Genomic DNA, 26,534 nt, shown 5'->3' with positions numbered 1-26,534 from the left:
GGGGAGAGGGGACAAAAGAGAAGTAGAAAAAAAGAAAATAGTAAGTATGTGAGGTGATGGATGTATTGATTAGCCTGATGGTGATTATTTCATAGTGTGTACATATATCAAAACACATGTCTGCACAACTCCCTCCTGATCACACCCATCCTTCCCTTCAAGGAATGAACGGCAGGTCCCCAGATTCAAGTGCTTTGGGGAGGGGGCCAAGAGGAGAGCAATAGCGTGGCTCCCACACTCCTTGTGAGGAACTTTCTGTGAGCCCATTGCATTTGCCAGTATCCAGTTGTGTATTCTTTCATTAGACCCAATGTCTGTTGGAAGGAAGGCAAAGCTCCCCTTTGAGACCCTCCCTTCAACTCTTGGAAGTTCCAAAGATGAGTTAATGCCTGTTGATGACTCCGCTCTGGGTCCAGCTATCTCAGATCCAGTATCAGGATCCTTTTGAGAAGCTGTTCCACCTACATTGTGCCTGGCACCCAGAGGGCCTCTTGCTTCTAGAGCCTCCTGGTAACAGATGGTGTCTGGTCATTCTCCCCCTGCCACTCAGAGCCCACACGGATGCACAAGATCAGACCCACAAAAATAGCCAGTGTGCAGCACAAAACAAAATGCACAAGTCTGGCCCCATGTCGAGCTTTTGTTAACAACTACTGATCTATGAAACGCTGATTAAAACCAAGTTGAAAACAAACTACTATTTTTGTTCTGGATTTTACATGTAAACATCACTGTTTAAATTGAAGATAGTAGTTGCTACAGTTTTTCACTCATGAAAACAATCTACTCTAGTCCCAAATCAGAATGCTTTCCTTTTATCCCTTCTGCTGCTGGGAAGATAACAAAGCAATTTAGAGCCTAGTAGAGGAAGTTGATTTGACCTTGGCACAAAACTTTTTGTCAAGTCAAGAGATACAGAGGCTGGACATTCTCTGGGCAGTGTGTGAATATCTAGTCAACAGTAAATCAGAGCCATGCATGAGCTGCCAGTCTCAGGACAACTATAGGGACAAGACTTTGGGTTCAGGAGGGTTCACCCCAGAGGGTCACAGAAGCTGAATTTAAGGCTTTCCACACCCAGGGAAATGGTCCAGACAGAGAGCAGATACCAGTTTCAGAGACAAGCCCCTGAGGTAGTCAGACGTGTCTCTCCGTTGTTCAATTTTTGCCAAGGGGGTTGCTATGGGAAAGGATAGGCTCAGAGTGTCACGCTATTTGCAATGCACTTGATAGTCTAAAACATCGTCTTTCGACTACAACCGTCTGGTCCTCTGAGAGCCACATGCCTGGACCGCACTCTTCTGGCCACCTCGAGAGATTCCTGAATGACTTCTGTGTTCAGCCTTAGTCACATCGAGACCCGCACATTCAGAAAGAGCGCCTTGAAACTGCCTCCTGTTTGAGTTGTCAGGGTGATGATGAGGATACTGTCTCTTACGACACACAGGGCCTCCTGAGAGTTGTAATAAAGGAAGTTCCAGGAACAGCTCTTCTTCTCCTGAATAGCTGGTCTATTTTTGCTTTAACGATCGTGTGAGTCTTCTCACTGGCGGCACTACCCGCTTTGTTTGGGCTGCTGACCGGCTCAGGGTCCAGCCTGTGTCGTGCCACCGGCAAAGAGCACGGGACCCTATGACACGCGTTGCATACACCTGAGTCATCCCGGAAACTGACCTCTTTCCTACACCAGACTTTTTTGATGGCTTTGCCTTTTTATTATTATTTTTTCATCCTGTTTAATTCTATATGTCTCGGCAAGCCACTGGAAACACTCTGTGGGGGGCGCCTGGGTGGCTCAGGTGGTTAAGCATCTGCCTTCAGCTCAGGTCATGATCCCAGGGTCCTGGGATCGAGTCCCACATCGGGCTCCCTGCTCGGCGGGGAGCCTGCTTCTCCCTCTCCTCCCCACTTGTGCTCTCTGTCACTATCTCTGTCTCTCTCCCTCTCAAATAAATAAATAAAATCTTTTAAAAAAATAAACACTCTGTGGGAGAGAGATAAGGTATAAACAAGTGAAAATACATCAGACAGGTAATTGATAGAAATCATTTGTTTTAAAATACTTTTACCTCACTTCTTTTGTAATCTTGCCTTGTCTGTCTTTAAATGGCTGTGTCTCCAAGCCATCATTTTCCTTATTGAAGTGTAGAATGTGTTTTTAAATGAATGTGATATTTTTTAACTTGATGGATTTATTCTCACTATTGGACTTCCAAATGATGTGCCATAAAGAGCTTCTAATGAGCTCTGCAAGAGCATCCTGGAGGTGCTTTCCAAAACAAAACAGACTTTTCTAGCTAGGTCTCGGGAGCACCAACAAGCATGGACAGTGGTGGAAAGCAACACAGCCGAATGGAAGAACCTAGAGGTCTGAAGTAATATGTGTGAATTGTGGAAAGTAGGAGCAGGTCACTCTTGTCTGTATCCTTCCCACTGTCTCCTTCCTCTGGCCACAGTGAATGATCCCCCTTTCTCCTCTGAGCCTCAGGTTTCTCCTCAGAAAAATGAGGAGGGTTGCCAAGTGGTTAGATCTGGTTAGGAGGAGAGCAGGACAGGAAGAGCACAGAACACCGTCTGGGAGGGCAGGCTTTGAGACAGGGAAGTCCTGGGAGGGGATGAAAGGATGGACGGCCAAGAGGCTCGGCTGAGAAGCGCTTCCCATCCCAGTTTTGTCCGTGACTGGCTCCAGGAGGGACATCAGTGCTGGCTGTGAAGCCCGGGGACTTTGGGGGAGGAGGGTCAGAGCGGGAGAGTGAACCAGAGAATCTGTATCTGGAAATGATGGATCTGTGTGAGGACAGAAAGGATTATCAGAGTTTTTAGAAAACAAGCAGGGCTTATCATGTTCACATATAGTTTCAGTTTTTCTTGCTCTACTTCTGTCTCCCTAGTATCATTTTTTAAAAAACAGACATATCTTTTTTTTAAAGATTTTATTTCTGTGTCAGAGAGAGGGGTGGAGGCAGGCAGAGGGAGAAGTAGGCTCCCCGCTAAGCAGAGAGCCTGATGTGGGGCTCGATCCCAGGATCCCGGGATCATGGCCTGAGCCGAAGGCAGCCGCTTAACCGACTGAGCCACCCAGGTGTCCCCAGACATATCTTTTTTAAATGTCTTTTTATTGCAGTAAAATCCATATATAACATGTGTCATTTTGACCCTGTGTAAGTGTGCGGTTCACTGGCACCAAGTACATTCACACTGCTGGGCAACCATCACCTCCATCGGTCTCCAGAGCGTTTTTCATCTGCCCAAACTGAAACTCTATACCCATTAAACACCGGCTCCCCATTCTCCCTCCCCCCAGCCCCTGGCAACCACAATTCTACTTCCCATCTCTACGAATTTAACTATTCCAGGTACCTCATATAAATAGTATCATACAATTTATCCTTTTGTGAGCAGCTTGTTTCACTTAGCATAATGTCTTTGAGGTTCACCCATGTTGTAGCAGGTGTCACAATTTCCTTCCTTCTTAAGTGAAAAATATTTCATTGTATACATGTGATACATTCTGCTTATCCATTCATCCATCAGCAGCATAATGCTGCTATGACCATGGAAATAATCTGTTCAAGTTTCTGCTTTCAAATCTTTGGAAGTATATACCTAGCAGGGGAATTGCTGGACCACAGATACCTCTTTTTTTGAGAAGTTTTTATTGCAGAAAATTTCTTTTTTTTTTTTAAAGATTTTATTTATTTATTTGACAGAGACACAGCGAGAGAAGGAACACAAGCAGGGGAAGTGGGAGAGGGAGAAGCAGGCTTCCCGCCTAGCAGGGAGCCCAATGTGGGGCTCGATCCCAGGACCCTGGGATCATGACCTGAGCTGAAGGCAGATGCTTAACGACTGAACCACCCAGGCGCCCCTATTGCAGAAAATTTCTAACTTGCACAGAAGTAGAGAAGACAGCATAAGTAGCCCCACGTACCTCTCACCCAGCGTCAACCATTACTGACCCGTGACCAATCCTGTTGCATCCATACCATCTACACCCTTCACCACTGGAGTCCTTTGAAGCAAATCCCAGACACTATATTATTACATTTATAAATGTTTCAGAGTCTACGTAGAGCAGAAATGATCTAGATATTTCTTAGCAAGTAAGGTACGTTGTGAGTGCTTAATTACTAAACACCAAAATGGGTAAATACACATTGAATATTCATCGTTGGTTGGACTGTTCAAAGTGGCAGCCTTTTAAAGAAATGTTTTATCATTAAAAACTCTCAAACATACTACAAACTAGAGAAAATTGAACAATGAACTCCTATGTACCCATCACCCAGCTTCAACAACCATCAATAACAAAATGGTACTCCTTTTAAAAATGTAGGCATTAGGTTGTTCAAACGATATTCTGACACTTTATTCCTCTGGAGGAGAGAACAGGGACTGAAAAGGGGCTAACAGCAGGAAGAACCCTTTCGATTCTGGGGAAAGGTTTATTACACCTAAAAGCACATATTTTTAAATGACTGAATCTTTGCTACAATTGCTCATAAATATCATTCTGATTTCTCAGCCACAATGTGACTTGTGGTTTTTCTGAGCTTACTTGTCTTTCCTCCCTGGCCTAAATCTAGGTGACTTTCACCTTTCCCTACCTAGATGGTTATTTACAGAAAGAACAAGGTGACATTTAAATAAATGCAATGGCTCAGATGTTATTTCTCCTTTTATCATAAGCACAGAAAATGTGTGGTCAAGAATCGATTCGGTATAGATATCTAACTTTTTATTTAATGAGGAATTTGTATAACTTTAAAAACAGTTGCATTTTGTGGTTAACTTTATAAATGAGTGTATCACTAAACTTTTGTTGCATAATAAATCACCCCCAAAGTTGAGTGACTTAAAACAAGAACTACCAAGATGGAAGGATTTTCCTTATTAGATATCAAAATTTAGTATATGTCATTGATTCTAAGACACATTTTATGGCCCTTGAAATTAGACTGCACAGATCTAATTCTTTATGTATTACTCTTCACCAGGCATTAGTCAGAACATATTTGTGCTTTACAAACCTGAGCTTGGTCACGGCTGTTCACATTATCATCACTATTCAGCTGGAGAGTGAGCACTGTTACGTGCATGTGTGAATTGATCTTCAAAAAGATTATACTATATTTCAGCATGAAAATGAGGTGCTGAAACAGATCAGTTGGATAGAAAATTGGTATCAAGGAATTGGTGAAGAATTGACCTTGATTAGGTAGCTATTTCTTTGTAGAGCTGTGCTGTATGGGACCTGAGAAAAAAATTAGATGACACTGTGTTATATTTTGTAACGAAATGCATGCAAAATAATTACTGATCACATACTTAGAAGGGGTAACAGAAGCTGGACTAAAAAAATCCTCTAACAAATAGTTGAGCACTCCCTTAAGAAGGGGTGCATCTTTAGTGCTCTTGATAGCTGACAGAAATTCCACTGGGTCAAGAAGCTGTAAATTAGTTTCCCTGAGATAAAAAAGAATTCCAATGGCAGACTGTACAGGAATGATAGATAGCATCACAAAGTTATCAGGGATGTGGGTTTGTTTTATTTCGCTGTCCTTCTATCTTTGGCACCTGACTCTTCCTTCATGGTATAATATAGCAGCTTCAGATCCAGAGATCACATCCATATTCCAGCTAGCTGATTGGAAGGAACAATGAAGAGGGAAAAAAGGGCAGGTGCAGATGACTTTCTAGAGACTTTCCCAAAAGTTGCCACACAATATTTATTCTATTTCACTGATCAGAACATAGTCATAGAGCCAATCCTAGGAAGCCATTTCTTCCTACTTGTAAGGAACAGTAGTTTGTGGATTTGTTCATGTCTTCTTATAATTCTGTCAGTTTCATATTCTGTACTCAAGTTGTTGAGTGTTCTTCTTTATTACCATTAATGCTTTTGTTTTTTAAATTTTTCTGCCATAAGAAGCTTTCTTTTAGTTAGTATTTGCTTACTATATAGTTTTCCATTCTTCTATTTTCAACTTTTCTAGTGGTGGTGTTTTAGATGTATCTGTTGTAAGTATAATTATACTTTGAAGACCCAACTTATTATCTCTGTCTTTAATAGGAAATTTTATTTTTTTAAAGATTTTATTTATTTGAGAGAGAGGAGGACAAAGGGGGGTGTGGAGAGAGGGGGAGAAGCAGACTCCCCACTGAACAGGGAGCCCAATGCGGGGCTCAATCCGGGGACCCTGAGATCATGACCTGAGCCGAAGGCAGGCGCTTAACTGACTGAGCCACCCAGGTGCCCCAGGAGGTCATTTTAAATACATTTACATTTTTTGTACTTGTTGATTCATTTTTACTTGCTTTTACCATTATGCTGTGTATTTTCCCTTTAACATCCTTTTCTTATTTTTTCCTCTATTCTAGACTGATGAATTGATAAAGTTTTCTATATTTTCTCTTCTTTCTCCCTCTGCTGGTTTGTACACTATATTTGCATTTCTGTACTTTTAATATTACTGTCAATGCCATCCAGCTTTTTTCCACAAATATTGGAAGTTACTCAATATTTCTGTTACTCCAGGACTTGAAAAAAAATGTCACCACAATTTACACATAGTAATTCTTCACCCATCTCCCACCCCTTCATGTTATTATTGACATGAATTTAAATTTGCCATTTCATCAAACAAAAAAATAGCTGTACTTTATAACAAATAAGGATGTAATATATGTAACAACAGTAACACAAAGGGGAGAGATGGAACTATATTTAAACAGAGTTGCTATATTTTAGCAGAATTAAGTCAGTATCAATTGGAAGCAGATTGTTTTAAGTTAAAGATGCATATCACAATTCCTAGAGCAACCACCAAAACAAAATCTCAAAACTCAAAAATACACGCAAAATCAAAACAGGGCGCCAAAGACACAAGCAACGAAAAAAAAAATAGATAACCTGGAAATTATGAAAATTTAAAATGTGCTTCAAAAGATACCGATAAGAAAGTGAAAAGACACCCCCTGAATGGGAGAAACTGTGTACAAATCTTGTATTTGATAAGGGACTTGTGTATAGACTATATGAAGAATTTTTACAACTCCGCAATAAAAAGACAAAGAACCCAATTTAAAATGAGCAAAAGATCTGAAAAGAGGTTTCTCCAAAGAAGATGTAACAGTGGCCAAATAAAAGCATAAAAAGATGTTCCATATCATAGGGATGTATGGAGTTTTTGAATTGCTATATTGTACACCTGAAACTAACACTGTATGTTAACTACACTGGAATTAAAATCAAATAATAATTTAAAAATAAACATGAAGAACACTTTAAAAAATGCTCAATATCATTACTTATTAAGGAAATGCAAACCAAAACCACAATGAGATCCTACATCACATCCACTAGGATGGCTAGAATTAAAAAGATAGACAATAACAAGTGTTGACAAGAATATAGAGATATTGGAACCCTCATACACTGCTAGTAGAGTATAAAATGGTACAGCTGCTTTGCCAAAAGGTCTGACAGTTCCTCAAAATGTGTAACATAGAGTTACCATAGCATCCAGCAATTCCACTTCTAGGTATATACCAAAGAGAAATTAAATCATATGTCCACTCAAAAATTTGTATACAAATAATAATAGCAGCATTATTCATAATTGCCAAAGACTAAAAACAGTCCAAATGCCCATCAACTGATGAAGAGATAAATAAAATTTGGTATATCCATACAATAGATGTTATTTAGTAACAGAAAGGAATGAAGTATTGATTCATGCTACAACATGGATGACCTTTGGAAACATTGTGCTAAGCAAAACAGCCAGATACAAAGGACCACATAATGTATGATTCTATTTATTTAAAATGTCCAGAATAGGCAAATTTATAGAGACAGCCCCTTCTTCCATCTTCGTCCCTGGAAAACTCAGGCATACATGGCTGGATCTCCAACAATGACCTTGAAAATGGAAGCCAGGGCTAGGAAGGATGGTGAAGCCTCCTTCCAGATACCTTGGATCCACCGTACCAGCTCCAGAAGTGTGACTTTCCAGTTTCTCTTACTCAAGAGGGAAGAAAATTCTGTTTAGATCACTGTTATTTTGAATTTTCTGTTATATGCAACTGAATCTCATCTTCACTGATAAACTACTGAGGCAATGATGGGAGGGAATGTATGAAGGGATGTGGTTAAGAGAGTCACACCCTCAATACCAATAAGAGGTCACCAGACAGATACTGTTAAAAATAGATAAGTCAAGAAATAACAACATAACTACACTATTTAAAAATGGAGAGGAGGGGCGCCTGGGTGGCTCAGTTGTTAAGCGTCTGCCTTAGGCTCAGGTCATGATCCCAGGGTCCTGGGATTGAGCCCCGCATCGGGCTCCCTGCTCTGCAGGAAGCCTGCTTCTCCCTCTTCTACTCCCCCTGCTTGTGTTCCCTCTGTCGCTGTGTCTCTCTCTGTCAAATAAATAAATAAAATCTTTAAATAGATAGATGATAGAGAGAGAGAGAGAGGGAGATAAAAATGGAGAGGAGTTAAAAAAAAAACCAAAAAACACAGCTAAATGAGTTTGAAAGCCATTGCCTCAGAGAGTGGAACTGGGGAATGTGGCAGGTGAGGCAGGGACTACTTCATTTTGCTATAGGTTTTTAATAAAATATTTGGGTTTTTTGATTATACGTATGTATTACTTTGATAACAATCAAAATTCATTTCTTTAAAAAAAAAATAAGCAAATCAAGCACAAAACAATTTCCCTAGGAATCTCAGCACTCAGAATTTAGGGCAGAAAATCTGAGCCTTTTCTCCCACAACTTAAGACCAGTTAAAAATTCTGACTCTGATCCCACTTTTAATCACCAACTACGATTCTGCACCCAATTCTAACGTGTATGGGGGTTCCCACACCACCACGCAATTCTCAGGTACCAACTGGGAACCTGACAATTCAACTCAACTCTGACACTGTCTACCTGGAAACAGCATCGGACTCACAGGTGAAAGGCTCGGTTCTACAAGACTGCCCCGTCCCTGCCCACTTCAGATGCCAATCACAAATCCCGGTTGTCACCTCTGATTCTGACCCACGTCTATAAATGGAGCTCCACTGTGGGATTGGATTAATCTGCAAGCAGCTCATAGAACTCAAAGAAACATTTTACTTACCAGATTACTTGTTTATTCTAAAAGGATATAACTCACATAATAAAATAAAATTAAAAAAATAAAATAAAATAAAAGGATATAACTCAGAAACAGCCCAAGGGAAGAGTTGCACGGGGCAAAGTAGGGAGAAAGGGCGTGGAGCATCCAAGCTCTCTCTGAGCACACTACTCTCCCCGCACCTCCACGTGTTCACCAGCCCAAAAACTCTCTGAAACCCTCTTTTTCTGCTTTTGGTTTTTTGGGGTTTTGTTGGTATTGTCATTGTGGTTTTATGGAAGCTTCTTTACATAGGCACGATTGATTAAATCATTGGCCATCAGTGATCAGTTTATTAACAAAAGACTTTTATGGCTCTATCGCTCTCATTACTTAGGAAATTAAGGAGCTTGGCTAGAAACAGTGGATAAAGACCAAATATATGTTTCTTTTTTTAAAAGATTCTTAAAAATTTATTTATTTGAGAGAGAACATGAGCTGGAGGAGGGGCAGAGGGAGAAAGAGAAGCAGGCTAGTTGAGCAGGGAACCCGATGCCGGACTCAATCCCAGGACCCTAAGATCATGACCCGAGCCAAAGGCAGACGCTCAACCGACTGAGCCACCCAGGCACCCCTATATTTCTTATTATAAATCACATTATCGCACCAATCCTCTTAGTTCCTGTCCTTGCTGTGTACCTGGCTATTCCCTGATAGAAGGATAATCAGAAGGGCTGTTTACCATTTAAGGGTGACACACTCCCTGTTCCCAGAAACTTGATGTCTCAAACCTTGAGGACTGCTTCAATTTAACTATATCTCACCACAACATAATATCCCCAATATTGGTACAAGTATTCAGTACAAAATATATTGGGGGTGTCATTTCCTTATGCAAGATTTCCAAATTTTCTCCTCATTCTCTTTTGCTCCTGGAAAATTTTAAGGGAAGAAAATAAAGTAATGTATGTTTTCCTGTTATGAATTTACTGAATCCTTCCTTATGCCCAGTGCAGGAGCTAAAATGGAAGAAAAAAAAAGGAATGGTTATTCCTTTTTTCAAAGAGCTTAAAGCCTAGAGGAGGAGAAATACTATTCAAAGGGCAGTAATCAACATTTTTAGCAATGTGATAAATGATTTGCTAGTGGGAAAGCAAAACTGCTGTGGGAACCCACAGTGTGGCTGCCTAACCCAGCCTTGGAAGGATTCCTGGAGCAAGCAAAATTTAAGATAATACCTAAGGCAAAAAAGAACAGCACTAGTAGGAGTGGTTGAGCTCCTGAGGAGGACTGATTATATTGAAAGAGGAAGTGGGGGCACCTGGGTGGCTTAACGACTGTTAAGCGTCTGCCTTCAGCTCGGGTCATGATCCGGAGTCCTGAGATCGAGTCCCACATCAGGCTCCCTGCTCAGTGGAGAGTCTGCTTCCCCCTCTCACCCTCACCCTACTTGTGCTCTCTCTCTCTCTCTCAAATAAATAAATAAAATCTTTAAAAAAAAAAAAAAAAGAAAGAGTAAGTGGGAATCTGAGGACTTGGAGATGTCCTTTAGTTTAAGAAGAAAAGAGCTGAGGGGAGACAGAAAGACAGAGCCAGAGATAGAGAGACACAGAGAGAGAAGTCTGGAACACTGGAGAGAAGTAGCTCTTCTGCTGACAAGAAGGCAATGAAAAGATCTTGCTACTTGACAAATGTTTTAGAGGAAATTTCCATGAATAGAGCACCTGGTGGTCTCTGCCCTTCTCCGTTGGAATGCTCTAAACCTGAAGTTTCCCTACCCCATCCTAGTATTTGCCTTCCGAACTCCCAGCATCTATGATTTTCTCATTGCCTGCAGATGCGCACATGGTGTGTAGGAAGTATACTCAGCCTGGGTCTGGGCATGAAAAAGTGGGTGTCAGGAGGAAGGCACTGGAACAAAGGGTTGAGGCAAGAGGCCTGACCACAGAGCACACCTAGAAGACGTCTGAGGAATGCTACAGACTACGCCAACAGCCCTGGGCAATCGGAGACTCTGTTCCTCGGCCCTGCGATTTTCTACCTCCAGCCACCATGGCTTCAGTGGGAATAGAGAGGATGATATGCTTGTTGATGGATCCATCAACTCTCATCTACTGTTAGGCTGCTACTTGAGAGTCACTGTGTGGGGAACCCAGAGGCTACCTCCGTGTGAACCCTTGGCTAAGGGGTAGCCCGGAAGTCACAGTAAAAGGAAGGGAGCAGAAGCTCCCGCCTCAGGGTCCTTCCCTCTCTCCTCTTCAGGCCATGTCTCCTCGACCCTGCTCCTCTCTTTCATCCTTCCGTCCTTTAGTTAGCATTTCCCTGTCACACTGTAGAGCACGCTTTAGGCTATGAAGTCACTAAGACACCATCTTACCCATATCCAACATCCGGGGCTTAAAAATCACTCAATAAATCCACTCAGGGTATGTGAATCAATGCACTTGATCCTGTTCACTCTCAGCAGGGACTGAATTTCTAATGGTGTCGCCTGCAACTTGCAGGCCCCTTCCTTTGGAAATGGGCATGAAAAGAGAAGTGGGCCAAAAAGCGCACACAAAGCTTGAGGGTCTTTTTCATAGAGCGCCTCAGAAATGTGCAACCCTGTGGTACCTTTGGATGCCAATGAGCTGACACTGCAGCCCTCACCTAGGACATGCAGAATGGAACCTACTGGTCAACTCGGGACCAATCTTTAGTCTCAGGTCTTTGCCAATAACCCAGCCCTGTCCATGGTCCCTTTGCCCACACATGTGAACAGGGCAGACTTGGTCTCTGCCTTCACAGAATTCCATCCTTTAAGTTTGTCAGGAGATTCAACTGTTTAAACTTAAGGTCTCTATAGTGGGGCAGGGTATTTCGAGCAACCAGGTAACGGTTTTTGACCTAGGCTCCTTCCTATGGCTTTCTTGTTTCTTGGACTTTCTCTCAGGGATTGCTCAGGGAAACCAGACCAAACAAGCATCTATCTTTGTGGCGCTGCAGCCAGCCATGCTCCTTTCCAACACCATCACCTTTCTCTATTTTAAAATATAATTATCCAGGGGCGACTGGGCGGCTCAGTTAAGTGTCTGACTCTTGATTTCAGCTCAGGTCACTATCTCAGGGTCATGAGATTGAGCTCTGGGTCCGGCACTTCACTGGGCGTGGAGTCTGCTTAAGATTCTCTCTCTCTCTCCCTCTGCCCCTCCCCGCCCTCTCTCCCTAAATTAAAAAAAAAAAAAAAAAAAAAGTATAATTATCCAGAGTCTTGGAAGTACCTTGGTATACTCATTTAGAGACCTATGTGCAACTGTGTCTGATTGTATTTTCCCAAAGCCATCACAGCAAAATTTCCAGTCTCCCATTCTTCCAGAACCTGGCATCTCTTCATCCAAAGGCAGATTCTATTGAGTCTCTCTCTGAACTTGACCGGGACTGATGACTGCTTCAGTGAATAGAATGTGGTAGAAATAATGATTGCCGACTTGTGAGGCTAGGTCAGAGGAGAAGTCATTTCCTCCTGGATCCCTCTTCTGGAGTGTGAGCCTTGGGAACTCAGCCACCATGCTGTGAGGAAGTCCGCACCAACTCTCCGAGAAGCCACGTGGGAAAGCAGAAGGAGAAGAGCTGAAACTCCAGACAACAGCCAGCATCAGCCGCTAGATGTGTGTGAGTGAGCTCTCAGGAGAGTCCAGCCGCCAGCCTCCAAGGCCTCCAGCGGAGGCCCCAAACACTGGTTATAATATTAAACTGCTCAAGTCTACAGAGCTGGGCGAAGGTGGGGCCCACACTCTAGCTGCAAAATCCTCTGCCACTTTACAAGAGCGGGTACTCTGTGCAATGAAGTCAGAGAGTTTCATTGGTTTCTCTCAGAAGCTCTCGGAAAATGCAAAAAAAAAAATATCCTTTTGGCCTCAAATCAAAAGCCTCTGGGGAAAAAGTCTCCAAGTGTACAAGAGAGAATTGTCTAGCAAACATAGACCCAGGGCTCCCGGCCGGAAGCCCAGCTGAGAAGGAATGTTCTCTGGGACCCTGAATACGCCTCTCCAGCCCATATTATTTGGGTGAATATGCAGCTGACAAGATTTCAAGAAACACGTGGACAGCAAAATTGCAGACCAGCGGTAGACTCAGGAGCGAAGAACAAAACTGAGTGTTAGGTCTGTTACAGAAGCCTGGTGGGGAGCAGATTTCCTCGTGGCCCCATCACTGTCACCGTCCTTCATCAGTCAGGTTCCTATTCTTAGTTTGCAGTATCTCAGTTGTCGCCAAAGAGAACTCTCAACTGGCTGAGTAATTACAGTGGCCCAGAATAGCACGTTTGAAGCCGGGAAGAGCTAGACGGCAGGCATTGTTAAATTGTTAAGTGAAACAGGGCCGGTAGGAGGGAGATTCTGAACACTGAGGATCCAAGGACCTCTCTGTAACAGCACCTTCCTTTTTACCTAGGGAAAAAGTTGGAATAGCCCGTTTGTTGCAAAAATAATGCTTTAGGGAAGGAGAAGCAAATTCAAAGTAGGGAGCTATTACACACTGGCCAAAAAAAAAAAAACAAAAGTTTTATCCATTTATTGTCTTTTATTCATTTTGCAAGATTAAAAAAAAGGGAAATAGTTTTGTTGTCTTGTAGTTATAAAAATTAATGTCTTCTCACTGTAAAAAATTCAGACAGTAAAGTATAAAAAAAAGAAGGTGAAAAATCACTAGTAATTCCATTATCCAAAGCTCAGTGATACACTTTCATTTTTTGGTGTTTTCCAGTACACAGCTGGTATTTGCCACCCAGAACTTTTCCCCCTTCCTCTAGGAAAATTTTTCCCAAACTTCTGGGACATATTCTCTCCCCCTGGTTCTCAGCCTGGTGGTGTAGGGATTGCTTGGATGTCAGCTCCATGGCTGGGTCTCTAATGATTTCAGCTAACCATTAAAGCCCATCCCCCTGGTCAAGGAATTTGGTTCAGGAGTGGTCATGTGACCCAAGCCAGTCCAGCGAGAGTGCAGTTCATGTCTTTTTCTGCGGCATTGAAACAAAGAGGCTCTCTAGGTCCTACTGGACTTTAATGAGGAAACACGTAACCCAGGGACTGTTGGCAGCTCTCTTGGGATCATGAGAAAAGAAACAACTCCATGGAATGCAGGAAAGAGAGAGACAGAAAGAAACCAGGTCCTCCGGGATATTACTGAGCCCCCGGAAAGCCTGCCTTTTCAGCTGCAGGAATCAATAACTTACTTTATTGTTCAATCAGCTTTGAGTCAAGTTTGCAGTTACTAGCAGTGGGGGAAGTATTCTAATCAATATCCATACCTTCACACGTCTTTCTGGCATACAGCGCCCTCCATCCCACCCCCACACTTAGGGTTTTATGGGAAAACAGGGCTTATAATATCTTTTCATGTCAAGAAATACAGACCTACATAATAATGCTGTCTAATGTCCTTCTTGCCATTTACATCTTCACTTACATGTCATCTCAGTCAGGCTTTTCTTGACCTACTTAATCTAAAGTAGCCCCCTCCCCCATCACTCTCGATTACACTCCCTTTTGATTTTTTTTTTAAAGATTTTATTTATTTATTTGAGAGAGGGTGAGAGAGAGCACATGAGCGGGGGGGGGAGGGGCAGAGGGAGAGGGAGAAGCAGACCCCCGCTGAGCAGGGAGCCCATGTGGGGCTCCATCCCAGGACCCTGAGATCATGACTGAGCCAAAGGCAGATACTTAACCCAGAATTCTTATAAAGTAGGTGCTCAGGGACACCTGGGTGGCTCAGTCGTTTAAGTGGCTGCCTCCGGCTCAGGTCATGATCCCAGGGTCCTGGGATGGAGTCCTGCATCAGGCTCCTTGCTCAGTGGGGAGCCTGCTTCTCCCTCTCTCTCTCTGCCTCTCTCTCTCTCTGTGTGTCAAATAAATAAAATCTTTAAAAAAAAAAAAAGTAGGTACTCAATAAGTGCTTTTTAATGAATGACAGAATGTCTGAATATTTCATCTATATACCATCATTTATTTACACCAAGTTCTTACTGTTGGATATTTAGGTTATTTCCAAGTCTTCACACATAAAAACAGCTCTGTGACATCTTCATACATTTTTCCTTAGTATAAATTCTTGAAGCGGAACTGTGGATCCAAGCCAAAAGGGTTTTGATGTATACTGCTATGTTGTCTGGCAGACAGTCTGTACCAATTTATACTCCCACTACAAAACGTAAGACTCTAAGGCTCCACAGCCTGCCCCACAGAGGAAAACCAGTATCTCTTTGTTTTCTTATTTTCATGTCATTATTAATGGAGCTAAATATTTTTTCATATATTCATTAGTTAGGTGCATTGTTTTTTTTTAAAGATTTTATTTATTTATTTGACAGAGAGATAGAGAGCACAAGTAGTCAGAGTGGCAGGCAGAGGGAGAGGGAGAAGCAGGCTCCCTGCTGAGCAGGGAGCTGGACGTGAGGCTCGATCCCAGGACCCCAGGATCAGGACCTGAGCCAAAGGCAGTTGCTTAACCGACTGGGCCACCCAGGCACCCCAGTGCATTTCTTTTTAAAGAAAGTTTATCCTTTGCCCATTTTTCTATTGGGCTTTCAGCTTTCTTTATTGATATGAAAGAATGTTTTTAAAAGAATAGATTGAAGGTATTAAGCTACACTTTTGTATGATTTTAATATCCAGACATCTAGATCTGAGCCTTCAGACATTCACAGAAGTTAGAAAGTTTAGCTGCAATTTCTGGTTCTTTCCTTGTTGGTGGGCTTCTCAGAGAGGGAAATGATAGGATCCCAAGGTAGTAGAGGCCAAGTGGCTACACTTGATTCTCAAAGACGTGGTAGGCATGGCTAAAGTAATGGGCAGCAGAGGGGATCCGTAATCATCAGTCTGACCTGCAGAGGTCTTTGGCATGGGCTAGTTGATCATAGTGTCCTCAGAACTTATATAGATGGCTAGCCTTCAAAAATCTTCTTGATTTGTATAAGCCAAAAGCTTTTGTTTTGGTAAAGGACGTGAATAATCATAATGGAAAGGCACAGTCTCTCAGTTTCCAGTTGTGAGCAGTTCACACACCCAACACTCCTTGGATGAGGAGGCGGCTGGGCCCATTGAGGAAAGCACTTGCTACACCACTAGAAATTTAAACCTCCCAGCCTTCCTCTAAGGGACCTGAGGCGATTTAGCAGATGACCATGGATTGGAAAAAGAAGAAATAATCAGAGTTTTGGAGGATTACTGATCATTTGTTTAAACTGAATTACTGATTTGAATTGATTCTACATTCTTGTGACCCAAAATACCACTGTTGCCCACCAGTTAGAGGACTTATGGAGGTCAGATAATCAATGGGCATTAGGTCCATCTCATGGTGGCCCTGGTAGGTCCCTGAACTCACCTGTAGTTATCCCTCCATTTCAAGAACGCACAATTGGATTCAATCTACGCAGTAACTGGCAGAATCCCCAAAGGACTGCAGCTGTATCCATCCATCCATCCATCCATCCGTCCGTCCATCCATCCATCTATCCATCCATCCATCTTACTACCACTACAGCTACTATTACTACTATAATTAATAATCAGAAAATATCAAAAAGGGTCACCTGGGTGGCTCAGTCATTGAGCGTCTGCCTTCGGCTCAGGTCATGATCCCAGGGTCCTGGGATCGAGTTCCGCATCACTTCCTGCTCAGCGGGGACTCTGCTTCTTCCTCTCCCTCTGCCCTGCTTGTGTTCCCTCTCTAGCTGTCTTTCTCTCTCTGTCAAATAAATAAATAAAATCTTTAAAAAATATATATCAAACAAGGCACTATGATAGCAATAATAATAACAGCTGCCTCCTATTGAGTACTACGTATCAAAGACTGGTCTAACCCCTTTATATGGATTTACTCACTTGTTTCTCATGACACAGAGATCACTAGGAACTTACCTCATTTTGTTCATTTTTTTCTCTTCCTTTCGTCCTTTCTTTCTAGAAAGAGAGAGAACAAGTGTGAGCATGAGCAGGAAGGAGCAAAGGGAGAAGGATAGAGAAAATCTCAAGCAGGCTCCACATTCAGTGTGAACCTGACTCGGGGCTCGATCTCACAACCCTGAGATTATGACCTGAGCTGAAATTAAGAGTCCAACGCTCAACTGACTGAGCTACCCAGGCGCCCCCCCCCCCCGCTTTTTTTTTTAAGTAGGCTCCACTCCCAGCATGGAGCCCAATTCGGGGCTCAAACTCACAACCCTGACACCAAGACCTGAGAGCTGAGATCAAAAGTCAGAAGCCTAACCCACTGAGCCACCACAGGCCCCTGTTCATTTTTGAGGCCCTAGAGACAAGGCGCTCAATTAAGTGCATATTACAGGAAGGGCCTATGACTGGTTTGTCTGGTTGTTGATGATAGTCTTAAATAGACCTTCCCCATAGGCAAGGGCTTTGGGCTGTTCTCTGAATTTCTCGCCTCTTCTCCGGGGCTGACACACGGCCTGTTGACCCTCTGCCTATCAACTCCATGTTCAGCACCTGCCTGAGGTCCAGGCATGTGGAGAAGTCTGTTCGGACAGGGTTCAGGCTGCTCTGCAGCATTCTAGTTCTTAAACGTGGGTGTTTGCCCTCAGCCTCATCAGCAGCAGCTATGGGTGAGGGATGACCCACAAGCACGGGAGACACACCCAGCCCTGTCACTTGTGTCACTATGAGGTTGCAGTGACCTGCAGCTTTGTCTCCCACTTACCCCAAAATATCTGGCACCTAAACATGCAAAGAAGGAAGCTCTATTTGTCCTAGAAGGCGTTTTAACCATTATTTGTTTTGGGTTTTAATATCTTCTCTTCACTCTCAAAAAGGATCCTCATAATTCTGGAACGTTAGCCAGAGGACTTCAAAAGGTAGTGATAATCAAAATAATGGTTTTTGAGCCTCCGAGGTATTATGCTACGTGAAAGAAGCCAGACACAAAAGGTCACATAGTGTAGGATTCCATTTATATGAAACATCCAGAATACGCCACTCTGTAGAGAAAGCGGACTAGGGGTGGCCAGGGGCTAGGGGAGGAGTGCATGGAGAGTAACTGCTTAATGGAAACAGGGTTTCCATGTGGGGTGATGAAAATGTCGTGGGACTAGATAGAGGTGATGTTTGCCCAACACTGCAAATGTACCAAGGGCCCCTGAGTTGTACACTTTAAAATGGTTAATGGGGGGGAGGGGGCGCCTGGGTGGCTCAGTTGGTTAAGCGTCTGCCTTCGACTCAAGTCATGATCCCAGGGTCCTGGGATCGAGCCCCACATCGGGTGCCCTGTTCAGCAGGGAGTCTGCTTTTCCCCGCCCCCCACTTGTGCTCTCTCTCACTCAAATAAATAAATAAAATCTTTAACACACACACACACATACACACAAGGAAAGGAAGCCAACATATATTGGTGGTAGGTTTGGCTCATATTTGTGTAGTGCTTTACATCGGGCCAGTCACTTACACTGATTCTTCATTTCTCACAGTCACACTTGTGAGCAGAACTACTGCTATCCCATTTTTGTAGAGGAGACTGAGCCTCGGGCAACATAGCCTGGGTCACAGGACCAGTGACTAAGTGCAGCCAGATGTCTGAACTGAGGACGGGGGTGACTGGCTCTAGCCCAGGCTCTCGGGCTCCCTCTCCTAGGACACTTTTCCTCTCTTAGCACAATTATCTGTGCAGCAAACAACAAAGTTATGGGTGGGGAGAAAGCACGGCCTCCTGTTCCCATCCCACAGAATGAGCACTACTGTTCTTCCATGTGACCCCCTTTGAGCCCAGTTAGTCCAAAAGCAGAAGAGTGTAGCATTGGCTTCCTCTCTTCTCTGTCACCTGCATGTCTATGGATGGATAAGTAATGACTAATTTATGAAATGTTAATTAATTTAGGCCTGAAGAAGAATACAGGCACAGCACAAGTCCAGCAGCTGGGCCTAAAACTATTATCTAATCCCCTGGAATGTACTAGACAAAGTTCTGTTTCTTCAGAGAATTTTTCAGAATGCATTTCCCCAGACCACGTCCACAAATATGAACTCTGCAGTCACCTTACTAACAAAGGTAGCCAGCCATCCCTCCGAAATCCCATTTGGTCCTTTTCAGCAGAATTTCAAGGTCTAAGCAACACAAATATATCTGCCAGCCTTCCCCAGATCTCTTGTTCTTGTTCCAACCCATTCCAACAGTAATAGCCACAGAAAACAGGACTTGAAGAGGTATACTCATTAGTTCCCTTGAGAACCACGTGAAACCTCTGGTCTGTCATGTCAAGTAAGTGGCAAACCAGCCCAAAGGGGCTGCAGAGTTCCTTCTTCGTGTTCAGGACCCTGGCTTCCCGTGCAGATGCCTGGATGCTGCACACTGCTTGGGGGGGGGGGGGGATGCAGGGAAGAGGTGAGCTGGGCTTGCAAACTCAGTGCACTCCGCCATAACGAAGGCCAGATGAGTAAGGTGGGTGCTCTCTGTACGGGGCAGCGGACACCCAGCTCCGGCCTGCGGTCATGCACAGACGTGAGCCCAGAACTGCCAAATCTGCCATTTTGTAAAGAAATATCCCAAATGTGGACTTGTGCGTAAAATCTGCTGATGTTTAAATTTAAGAAAATTTCATTGCCCCGTGTAGGCCAAAGAAGTTTGTGAACTAGGTGAGTTCTGTGGGTTCTCACAATATGCAGGCCCAGCTCTAAAGTACTATTTTATTTACTTATTTATTTATTTTTTGTAAATTGAAGGGCGCCTGGGTGGCTCAGTCAGTTAAGCATCCAACTCCTGGTTTCGGCTCAGGTCATGATGTCGAGGTCGTGGGATTGAGTCCAACATGGGCCTTTGCACTCAGCCTGGAGTCTGCTTCAGATTCTCTCTCCCTCTCCCTCCTGCTCATTTTCTCTCTTTCCCTCTCAAGTAAATGAATAAATAAAATCTTTCTTAAAAAAATTGTAAACTGAAAGCCATACAACATGATCCACCAACTATTTCAAGGGGCGCCTGGGTGGCTCAGTCATTAAGCGTCTGCCTTCGGCTTGGGTCATGATCCCGGGGTCCTGGGATCAAGCCCCGCATTGGGCTCCCTGCTCCACAGGGGGCCTGCTTCTCCCTCTCCCGCTCCCCCTGCTTGTGTTCCCTCTCTCGCTGTGTCTCTTTCTGTCAAATAAATAAATAAAATCTTAAAAAAAAAACTATTTCAAGACATCCTATGAAAGGGGCCTCTAGAAGAAACAGGAAGACTGGACTGAGAAACAGAAATCCTTGTTTTGAATCCAAACTGTATGTGTGATTTAATAGCTGACGGATTCTGAGCAAGTTACATAATGAAGTTATGGATTACTTATAAAATTAGCAGAGCTATAACTGCCACTCCCACCATGCAGGGCTGTTTCAAAGAACCAATCTGACTATCCATTCAGGAAATTCCTACACCAATAATTTATAGTGTAAACTTCTGAAAGTCAGAAAATGGATCATATTCAGAACATAGTACTTTTGTTTATCTGCACACAGACACACTCAATAAATACTTTTAATTGACTTAGCTTGCCAAAATTCCTGTGATAATCCAAATTTCAGGAATTAATCTTTTTAATGATCTACAAAATAATTGGTGTGACTATTAAGCGTAATTCACACAGTGACTAATTAGTGCTAAAACTATTTACCAAAGTTCCCAGACTTAGTGAAATTACATGTTATTGTGTAAATTTTTATCTGGTAGAGGTACAAATCATTTCTGTCTGGTGAAAAAGATATCTACAAAAGTAATAATTTACTGTTCTATAGAATATTAACCAGTTTTTTACATAACAGAATTCTTATTGTAATATTCCTCAGTTAATTGCTTATGTGTACCTAGCTCCTCAAATGCTCTTTATTTTTTTTTTTAAAGATTTTATTTATTTATTTGAGAGAGTGAGAACGAGAGAGAGAGAGAGCACATGAGAGGGGGAAGGGTCAGAGGGAGAAGCAGACTCCCCGCCGAGCAGGGAGCCTGATGCGGGACTTGATCCTGAGACTCCAGGATCATGACGTGAGCCGAAAGCAGTCGCTTAACCAACCGAGGCACCCAGGCGCCCCTGCTCTTTATTTATTTATTTTTTTTAAGATTTTTTATTTATTTGACAGAGAGAGACACAGCAAGAGAGGGAACACAAGCAGGGGGAGTGGGAGAGGGAGAAGCAGGCTTCCCCCTGAGCAGGGAGCCTGGTGTGGGGCTCAATCCCAGGACCCCGGGATCATGACCTGAGCCGAAGACAGATGCTTAACGACTGAGCCACCAAGGTGCCCCCCTCAAATGCTCTTTTTTTTTTTAAAGATTTTATTTATTTATTTAATTGACAGAGAGAGAGAGAGAGAGAGACAGCGAGAAAGGGAACACAAGCAGGGGGAATGGGAGAGGGAGAAGCAGGCTTCCCGCCGAGCAGGGAGCCCGATGCGGGGCTTGATCCCAGCACCCTGGGATCATGACCTGAGCTGAAGGCAGTTGCTTAACCGACTGAGCCACCCAGGCGCCCCCTCAAATGCTCTTTAAGCCAGTATGAATACCTTACTGTTTCCTTCATTAAGTAATATACTGAATAAAACCTTTGACATGTATTCATTTTATATTTGCATGAGAATCATAATTTCATCCTCTTGAAAATTATACTTTGAGTTTGTCTTTTCCTAGCCAAACTAAATTCTTAGCAGTTTTTCTTGACTTGTTTTACTAATGTTCTCCAGTTTATATCAGTGGTATCAGAATTGAAGTTTAAACTGGGTCCAATGTCAGCAAATCATTAGGTCACTGATATGCTTTTGCAGAAGACAGACATCACATTTTAATTTATTCCTCCCTCATTTATTCATTCCATTTTTCCAACAAACATTTCTGGAATATATGCAGGGCACTGAAGAGGATACAAAGATGAGTCAGTCCCACACATACTCCCCTTGAAGAAGCTTAGAGGTGAGTGGGAAGCATAGGTGTACTTTGATAACTAGAGTATCAGAGAATATAGATAAAGGACTATGGGAGATTATTGAAGGAATTGGTGTTATCAGAGGTAACAGAGGTATCAGAGAAGGCCTGACAGAAAATGTGACATACTAGCTGGACCTAGAAGGATGAGTAGGATTTTGAAAGATGGTGAAGAAAAGGGAAGCGTATTCTCAGCTGAAGAAACAGCAGAGAATTCAAGAAATGTATTGGTCAACTGATACCAACTTTCTTTGGTTCCCCGACCCAATTCCAGTGTGTGTGGGGTGGGGATCAGGGGAAGCTCCTCAACACACAACACCAAGCAATCCTCAACTACCACTTGGGTGTTGCAGAATTCAACTCATTTCTGACATTGTCCACCCAGAGATAGCATCAGATTCCACAGGTTAAAGACTCAGTCACTCCACTCACTTCAGATGCCAGTCACAAGCCCCAGGCTGTTACTTGTGCTTCTGATCTACTGGCTACAGATTGGAGGTTCCAACCATCCCCTCCTCAGGTTCCTTTAATGTCCTAGAACAGCTCACAGAACTCAGGGAAACACTTAACTTATGTTACCAGTTTATTAAAGAATATGATAAAGGATGCAAATCAACAGCCAGATACATAGGGCAAGGTAGGGGGTAATTTTGTGGAATTTTCATGCCCTCTCCTGGGTGCCACTCTCCCTGCATCTCCACGTGATCACCAATCAGGAAGCTCTCTGAACCCAGCCCTCTTGGGTTTTTATGGAGGTTCCAATGCATAGTCATGATTGACTAAGTCATTGTTCATTGGCTGGTTCAACTCGGGGGGGTGGGCACCTAAGGTTCCAATGCTCTAATCACATGGTTGGTTATCCTGGCAACCAGCCCTCATCCATGGGTGGGGACTAAAAGTCACCTCGTTAATATAACAGAAAATTCCTTTATCACTCTTAACACTTAGGAAGTTCCAAGGGTTTGGGGGGCTGTGAACCAGGAACTGTGGACAGAGACCAACATGAAAAATATATTTTGGCTATCTGAATGACCAACTATATATTTCTTATAAATCACATTATCATAGTTGGGAACAAGTCCTCCTATGAAATTGGAAGATACATGGGCTTTGCAGGAGAAAGTTACCTGAAAAAGGATTTGGGGGTCTACTATTACATAACAAACCACCCCAAAACTCAGCGGTTTAAAACAATGCTTGTTTATTATTTCTTATACTTCTGCCGATGTAGGCTGGACTCAGCTAGAATGTTTCTGCTCCCTCTCACCCTGCTCAGAGAACAGCTGCTAGCCTGAGGAGTTTCCTCTCATAGGATAGCAGAGATGCAAGAGAGAAAAACACACGGTCAATCCGAAGGCAAGTGGTGGGGAAATACATTCCAACCCTTTAGTGGAAGGAACTGTAAAGTCATATGGCAAAGGACATAAATAAAGAGAGGGCATGAAGAATTAGATGATGCAGTCTTCCACCTTGAATGCTATGATAAAGAATTGAACTTTATTGCTAAGAGACTAGGTCTTACTTGTTCTCACCACAAAAAAGAAACGGTAATTACATAACATGATAGAGGTGTTAGCTAACACTAAGGTGGTAATCATAATGCAATATATAAATGTATCAAGTCAACACGTTGCATACCTTAAACTTACACAATGTTATATGTCAACTGTATCTCAATAAAAAATAAAAGAATTAAACTTTGTTGTAGGCAAGGGGAAGTCTTCACTTTTTTTAAGCAGCAGGAGACATTCTCGGATCTATTTTAGAAGGACGATTCTGTTTAGCTGGAGAGAGGATTAGAAAGTTTACAACCATCTGAACTAGGGTAGTGGCTGTGGGAAAAGGGACGGAGGGACAAATTAAAAATAGTTCTTAAGTTGAATAAAGTAGGTCATCATTTGGAGGAAGAGTAAGAAAATCAAAGACATCACTCATGTTTCTAAACTGGTATGGTGAAACCATTGATAGGGATAATGCTACTAGCTACTTTTATTGAGCATTTATTTTGTGCCAACTACTACTGCAAACATTTTATGCACACCAACCTATTTAAGTGCTCCCCACACAAATATGACATAGTGTTGCCGTTCTCTGTCCTTACTTTATACATGAAAAGAACGAGGCTTAAACAGTTGAGTAACTTGGCCAAGGTTCTATGCTAGTAACTGACAAAACGTGATGTAAAACTGCTTTGATTCCAGAACCTGAGCTTACAACCTCTAAGGGCTGCCTCTGCAGGAGATCGCTATCTACCTCTGCCTACTCTGCAGATTTTGGAGGTACTCATCCTATGAGCCAATTCCTTAAAATAAATAAATATACACATCCTTTTTTTAAAGATATTTATTTATTTATTTATTTATTTATTTATTTATTTATACATACATACATACATACATACATACATACATACATACACAGAGAGCACAAGTAGGCAGAGCGGCAGGCAGAGGGAGAAGGAGAAGCAGGCTCTCCACTGAATAGGAAGCCCGACAGGGGGCTCGATCCCAGGATCATGACCTGAGCAGAAGGCAGACGCTTAACTGACTGAGCGACCCAGGCGCCCCATCCTGTTGGTTCTGTTTCTCTAGAGAACCCTGCTGATACAGGTACTTAGGCTTTCCCCTCCCCATTCTGCCTAAAGGACAATGCTCTAGTTCTTCTAATGTCTCCCCCAGCCCATCCGAAAACACTATACAGGAAACATCGCTCATCTTGGAGGCCTCAGTAGATTCACAGCCCATTCATCATCCTGACACATGCTGCGCGGTTTTCTGTGCCCTGGCGCCTTGCTCCGCCAGGCGCTCCAGCCTTTCAGCAGCCTCTCTCTGCACGCAGTCCCTTGCTTGAGGGAGAGAGGCGAAGACGTGCGATGAGCGCACGCGCGCATGTGCGCGTGCACACGCACGGACGCATGCGTACGCACGCACACGCACACGCACGGAGTAGCCCTCAAAACCCGAGGCCAGTTGGGTGAACAGGTGGCTTGGCGTCCCTGCCGCTGGAGTGGGAAAACTAGGAGGCACGGGTTTTACACTGTTCGACGGCATTTCTTGATGGGGTTGAGCTCTGGCCTCCCATTGAGGACTTACCTTGGACTTCCCGCGCATTTTATACTCAAGGCCTGGTGCTGGTGCTGCTACCCGAATTCAGACCTCCCCCGAGCCCCCTCGCTCCCATTTCTGCTGTCCCTGGAGCAAAATCGTGGTTGACAGAACCAGGAAGCTCGGGAACGGACGGGGAGTTAGGAAGCACTGTTCTGACTGGCAGACACTGAGCACGCTGCTTGTGAGGCCGGACCTCCGTGTGGAGGACGCCGGAAGGCTCCGGTCGGGCGTGGAGGCCGGAGGCCGCGCACCTGCTGAGGATGCAGTGGTTCAGGTAAGTGCCATGTTTTATTCCACTAGTTCGTGTGAGGTTTGCATTGTGCTGCATGATCTGCCCTATGTTTTAAACACCCCCCTTCCCCCCGTCTTTGAGTAAAATGGATTTTCCAGAAAGGTGGGGATGTATTTTTCTTGCGGCTTTATGCCTGTCATATGGCTATTTGGGAGGCATTGGCCCCAGATACTCTAGAATTGATGTCTGGATTAGACCAGGCTCCAGGGTGGTGTTTCTCCCCCGCACTTTCTGGGTGCCTTCTCCAGAATTTTTACTAAAGGGCTCTTGGAATTGTGCTACTGGCTTACATGAAAGAACACGGTAAGAAACACCTCTGGCGGGGGCCTGGCTGGCTCAGTCGGTGGAGCATATGACTCTTGATCTCGGGGTTGTGGGTTCAAGCTCCACGTTGGGTGTAGAGATTATTTTAAAAATAAAATCTTTAGGGGCGCCTGGGTCGCTCAGTCGTTAAGCGTCTGCCCTCGGCTCAGGTCATGATCGCAGGGTCCTGGGATGGAGCCCTGCGTCCGGCTCCCTGCTCAGCGGAAAGCCTGCTTCTCCCTCTCCCACTCCCCCTGCCTGTGTTCCCTCTCTCGCTGTCTCTCTGTCAAATACACAGATAAAACCTTTAAACATACAAACATACATACATACAACCTTTATACATACATACATACATACATACATACATAAAATCTTTAAGAAACAGACCTCCAAAGTCATCCTTGCAAGCAAGTGGACGTGGGTGCAGGACACAGTGTAAAGCCCCACAGAATAAAAAGAGTGGGAGTAGGGGGAGAATTCCAGAACAATTTCCCCACCTCCTTATGGACATTTTGAATCAAATCAGGTAGCAGTCATCTTGTGCCCTACACGGGCCTCTGGAAAACAGAGGAGCCCAGACAATGTGTAGTGAACACTACCCTCACTCGTGGCTTTGTCTTTCCTATTCTGACATCCTTCTCCCTTCTTTCCTCATTTGCCTAGTGCCCTTTTTTTTTTAATTACAACCCACATATATCATAGGCAGCCTTAAATCCTTTCCAGAACAGAGTATTAATGAAATAATAAATGGGTGGGGCAGGCACTAGTGGTCCGTCGGGCATACTGTGGGACCTT

General features: G+C 43.5%; 1 long non-coding RNA gene across 1 annotated transcript in view; it reads left to right on the top strand.

Moving 5' to 3' along the window:
• The window catches only part of LOC118551832 (uncharacterized), a 47,267-nt gene extending 21,851 nt beyond the window's left edge, over positions 1-25,416 (top strand). Inside the window, exon 3 of the long non-coding RNA XR_013443947.1 lies at positions 25,305-25,416. This is a non-coding gene — a long non-coding RNA (uncharacterized LOC118551832). The remainder of the gene's footprint in view (positions 1-25,304) is intronic.
• Positions 25,417-26,534: the final 1,118 nt, after the last annotated feature.

Source organism: Halichoerus grypus, chromosome 14 (assembly GCF_964656455.1).
Source record: "Halichoerus grypus chromosome 14, mHalGry1.hap1.1, whole genome shotgun sequence".
Taxonomy (NCBI): Eukaryota; Metazoa; Chordata; class Mammalia; order Carnivora; family Phocidae; genus Halichoerus; species Halichoerus grypus.
Note: the sequence above shows the minus strand (reverse complement) of the source record. Positions and strands in the feature narration are given on the sequence as shown.